This window comes from Loxodonta africana, chromosome 13, assembly GCF_030014295.1.
Source record: "Loxodonta africana isolate mLoxAfr1 chromosome 13, mLoxAfr1.hap2, whole genome shotgun sequence".
Classification (NCBI taxonomy): Eukaryota; Metazoa; Chordata; class Mammalia; order Proboscidea; family Elephantidae; genus Loxodonta; species Loxodonta africana.
Genome location: NC_087354.1, coordinates 2707892 through 2713810, shown reverse-complemented (window position 1 = coordinate 2713810; position 5919 = coordinate 2707892). Strand labels below are relative to the sequence as shown.

At 37.6% G+C, this 5919-nt stretch overlaps 1 non-coding gene across 1 annotated transcript; it reads right to left on the bottom strand.

Annotated features, from left to right (window-relative positions):
• Positions 1–5448: 5448 nt before the first annotated feature.
• Positions 5449–5515, bottom strand: LOC111747964 (small nucleolar RNA SNORD109A). The gene has a single exon (XR_002783908.1). It is a non-coding gene; the product is annotated as a small nucleolar RNA SNORD109A (small nucleolar RNA).
• Positions 5516–5919: the final 404 nt, after the last annotated feature.

Below are 5919 nucleotides of genomic sequence, written 5' to 3'. Positions count from 1 at the left end.
AAAGAAGTAAAATTATCTCTATTTTCAGATGACATGATCTTATACACAGAAAAACCTAAAGAATCCTCAAGAAAACTACTGAAACTAATAGAAGAGCTCAGCGGAGAATCAGGATACAAGATAAACATACAAAAATTAGTTGGATTCCTCTACACCAACAAAAAGAACATCAAAGAGGAAATCACCAAATCAATACCATTTACAGTAGCCCCCAAGAAGAGAAAATACTTAGGAATAAATCTTACCAGAGACATAAAAGACCTATACAAAGAAAACTACAAGACACTAATGAAAGAAACCAAAAGAGATCTACATAAGTGGAAAAACATACCTTGCTCATGGATAGGAAGATTTAACATTATAAAAATGTCTATTGCACCAACAGCCATCTATAGATACAATGCAATTCAAATCCAAATTCCAACGACATTTTTTAATGAGATGGAGAAACAAATCACCAACTACACATGGAAGAGAAAGAGGCCCCAGATAAGTAAAGCATTACTGAAAAAGAAGAACAAAGTGGGACGCCTCACTCTACCTGATTTTAGAACCTATTACACCGCCACAGTAGTCAAAACAGCCTGGTACCGGTCCAACAAGAGATACATAGACCAATGGAACTGAATTGAGAATCTAGACATAAATCCATCCATGTATGATTAGCTGATATTTGACAAAGGCCCATAGTTAGTTAAATGGGGAAAAGACAGTCTCTTTAACAAGTGGTGCTGGCATAACTGGATATCTATCTGCAAAAAAAAATGAAACAAGACCCATACCTCACACCATGCACAAAAACTAACTCAAAATGGACTAAAGACCTAAATGTAAAATCTACAACGATAAAGATCATGGAAGAAAAAATAGGCAGAATGCTAAGACCCTAATACATGGCATAAACAGTATACAAAACATTAGAACAATGCAGAAGATGAACTAGATAAATGGGAGCTCCTAAAAATCAAACACCTATGCTCATCCAAAGACTTCACCAAAAGAGTAAAAAGATCACCTACAGACTGGGAAAAAGTTTTTAGTTATGACATTTCCGATCAACATCTGATCTCTAAAATCTACATGATACTGCAAAAACTCAAGCACGAAAAGACAAATAACCCAATTAAAACATGGGCAAAGGATATGAACAGACATGTCACTAAAGAAGACATTCAGGTAGCCAACAGATACATGAGGAAATGCTCACAATCATTAGCCATTAGAGAAATGCAAATCAAAACTACAATGAGATTTCATCTCACTCCAGCAAGACTGGGATTAATCCAAAAAACACAAAAGAATAAATGTTGGAGAGGTTGTGGAGAGACTGGAACACTTATACACTGCTGGCGGGAATGTAAAATGGTACAACCACCTTGGAAATCAATTTTGCACTTCCTTAAAAAGCTAGAAATTGAACTACCATACGATCCAGCAATCCCACTCCTTGGAATATATCCTAGAGAAATAAGAGCCTTTACACGAACAGACATATGCACGCCCATGTTCATTGGAACACTGTTTACAATAGCAAAAAGATGGAAGCAACCAAGTTGCCTATCAATAGTTAAATGGATAAATAAATTATGGTATATTCAAACAATGGAATACTATGTATTGATAAAGAACAATGATGAATCTGTGAAACATTTCATAACATGGAACAATCTGGAAGGCATTATGCTGAGCGAAATTAGTCACTTGCAAACGGACAAATGTTGTATGAGACCACTATTATAGGAACTCAATAAATAGTTTAAACAGAGAAGAAAATATTCTTTGATGATTACTAGAGTGGGGAGGCAGGGAAGGAGAGGGGTATTCATTAATTAGATAGTAGTCAAGAACTAATTTAGGTGAAGAGAAAGACAACTCACAGTACAGGAGAAGTCAGCACAACTGGACTAAACCAAAAAGCTAAGAAGTTTCATGAATAAAGCAAACGCTTCGAAGTCCGGCATAGCAGGGAACACAACAGAGAACCTCTGAGGGAGCAGGAGAGCAGTGGATGCAGACCTCAAATTCTCAAAAAAAGGCCAGACTTAATGGTCTGATTGAGACCAGAAGGACCCCAGTGGTCATGGTCCCCAGACCTTCTGTTAGCCCAAGACAGAAATCATTCCCAAAGCCAAGTCTACAGACAAGGATTGGACTGGACTGTAGGATAGAAAATGATACTGGTAAGGAGTGAGCTTCTTGGATCAAGTAGACACATGAGACTATGTGGACAGCTCCTGTCTGCAGGGGAGATGAGAAGGCAGAGGGGGTCAGAAGCTGGCTGACTGGACTCAAAAATAGAGGGTGGAGAGAAGGAGTGCACTGTCTCATTAGGGGGAAAGCAACTAGGAGTATTAGCCCAAAGGACTAGTGGACCACATCTACTATGGCCTCTACTAGATTGAGTCCAGTACAGCTGGTTGGTGCTACCACCACTGACTGCTCTGACAGGGATCACAATAGAGGGTCCTGGACACAGCTAGAGAAAAATGTAGAACAAAATTCTAACTCAAAAAGAAAGACCAGACTTTCTGGCCTGACAGAGAGTGGAGAAAACCTGAGAGTATGGCCCCCAGACACCCTTTCAGGTAAGTAATGAGGTCACTCCTGTGGTTCACCCTTCAGCCAAAGATTGAACAGGCCCATGGACCCAAACAAGACTAAAGGGGCGCACTAGCTCTGGGGCAGGGACTGGAAGGCAGGAGGGAACAGGAAAGCTGATAATAAGGAACACAGTGTTGAGTAGGGAGAGTGTTGACATGTCATGGGGTTGTTAACCAATGTCATAGAACAACGTGTGTACTGTTTGATGAGAAAGTAGCTTGTTCTGTAAACTTTCATTTAAAGTACAATAATAAAAAAAAGTTGGTTGTTTGAAATAATTAGTATGTTGAAATACTCCCAATAAGATTAACAAAAAGTGAGAGATAAAATATTAATTATAATATTAAAAAAAAACCCAAACGTATTGGCGTCGAGTTGATTCCGACTTATAGCAACTCTAGGGAACAGAGTAGAATAGCCCCCATAGGGTTTCCAAGGAGCAACTGGTGGTTTTGAGCTGCTGACCTTTTGGTTAGGTGTTGAATGCCTAACTACTATGCCACAAGGGCTACAATATAAGTATAGTATTAATATCTGGAAGACAAAAAGACATAAAAAGATAAGAAGATGAGAAGAGCATATTACTAACAAAATTACAATGATAAATCTGATATTTTAAATAAAACCTAAGATTCTTGGAAATCCTGGTGGTGTAGCGGTTAAGAGTTCGGCTGCTAACCAAAAAGTCGGCAGTTCGAATCTACCAGGTGTTCATTGGAAACTCTCTGGGGCAGTTCTACCCTGTGCTATAGGGTCCCTATGAGTAGGAATTGACTTGATGGCAATGGGGTTGGGTTGTTTTGGTTAAGATTCTTGAGCAAATGGTGCAGTCACAAAATGAACAAAACTATATGATCCCAATTTTTAAACTTAGAAATATCAGGCAGACATGAAATACTTTTCCAGAAGCAGGAGCATTGGGGGAGAAGAGGCTACAACTGGCCATGAGGGAGGCTCTGCTATGTTGGTCATATACAGCTTCTGTGTCTGAGCTGTGTACTGTTGTATACTAATAACATGGCAGTTCCCTGCGTGCATACCATGGATCACTGTGCTGCTATACCCTTTGGAGTGAGACTGCAGCCCTGACCCCGTGAATCTGTGAATCTACTAATGGTGACAAGTATACAAACAGAGGTTTGTGAGAATGTTTTTAGGTAAAAATGTGTCCTGGTGTTCCTGCTATCTATGCACATATTTGAAAATTTCTTTAATGATTGATGTACTAGAGGTCTTTTCAATATCTGGTAGGGCTAGTTTCCTCTGTGGTCAATGGCTAATTTTTTGTTCCTACTCAGCTCTTTAGAACTATCTTCTTGGTTCTAGAGAATATATGCATAAATCATTATAAACAATATGTAAATAAATGAGTAAAACAATAAGTATTATTTGATAGGCTTTGACAGAACTTTGTCAAGGAGAAACAAAACAGAGAAAAACAATGGATAGGGCTTTTATTACCAGGCTTTAGGTAACACAAAATAATCTAGGTAACTTACCAGGACATACATAGACCACTCCTCTTAATGATGCATGTTTCAGGTTTTAAGAAGAAAAATGATGATATGAGTATATAATATTTCCATATCTTTCTACTTGATAACTCTAACATAATGTCCTTTTTGAGACTAGCAGAGTATTCATAATTGAACTATTTTGTGTTTCAGATGTAATATTGCAGATTTTATCACATAAAAGATTCCTGCCCTTAGAGAGATCTAATAAAATTTTATATATAACTTTCCATATTGTAAAAATGAGAAAAAAACTAATTCAGGTCAAATCTCACTGATGAAATTAGAAGCAGAAATATAATGTGACCACAGTGATCTCACGAATCGTGGGGTCTCTATCCTGTATCCCAAAACCTAAGCAGATGAGGAAAACGCCAATATTTTGGCACAGCTGAATTTTATTACAATAACTTTTCAAGCCAATATGAAATTGCCAAAAAAGTTCTCTAAAACTCTACGTTTTTCCATCAAAACAGAAAAGAATTAGAAATGAAAGAGTAAGCAATAAGGATCCAATAACTCAGGTGACTTTGGTAAGGGTCTCAATGAGGAACAAACACATCATGAAAATATTCTCTTATAGGCCTCAGAAAAGATGAACACAGAGCCCTCAGGGCCCCATACAGAGGACATGGCACATGAACTTCAAATGAAATACTACTGTAGATAAAACAAAACAAAACCTGTTGCATCGATTCCAACTCATAGTGACCACATAGGATAGACTAGAACTGCTCCACAGAGTTTCCAAGGAGCACCTGGTGGATTCAAACTGCTAACCTTTTGGCTAGCAGCCATAGTGCTTAACCACTATACCCCCAGGGCTTGTATTGTAGATACTCACCCTTATTCTCTGAAGTGGAGGAATTCATTCCAGCCCTTCTACATCAGGAAAACATGACAGAAAGAAATAGTCTTAGACAACACTCAATAGTAAAAACCACAAAGTACAAAAATTGGTCTTATTGTTATTATTTAACATAGGACACAGTGTTCCCTTCCTTTAGCACAACATTAATGAGACTGTAACATCACAGTTTCTTGAGCCCTTGTAAATTCAGTCTTTCTCACTTCCTATTTCTTTAATCAAAAACATATTTCTGATAGGCGACTGTATACTACAACTCTCTGTTCAAAATAAGCCAAACAAAGCAATTCTACCATCACTGAGCATACCCAAAGGCACATGCTGCCTCATAAGATAGGGTGCCAATGCCCCATTCTGTGAGAAAGTAAAGGCATGTTCACAGCAGTATTACGCTGTTGCTGAGGGGTCACCAAATCAAGCCAGGTTCTGGGAGTTTTATTTATGCTATTAGAGGACCACTCATCTGGACTTCAGATTGATACCTGCAACTAGTCCCTCGGCATCCTCAGACAGTTATGCACATCCTCGATCCAGACGAGCACCCTTCTGACAAATAGGCATTTCTATAGCTAGGATTAGTTTATACAGCCTTGTCTATTGCAACATACACTGGGCATTTTGTTTAGTATCTAAATAACAGAGCTTTCATATACAACACATGAAAGGCATGTGACCTTGGATTGTTCTAATAAAATCAGATAAAATCTATTGGGAACATACAAAAAAGACTTTAACCAACTAAAATTTCAAGAGAATGAGTTAGCAGAAATAATATATAGTTTTTTTTAAGATTACTATAGAAATAAAAGTAGAAACATCTTTATTCTGAATGTTTCTGTAATTAAAAAATTAAAAATCAATATTTTATCATATTTGAATTTCATTAGGAAATTATTTTCACCCAAGACAAAATGGTGAAAAAGGGAATATATCAGT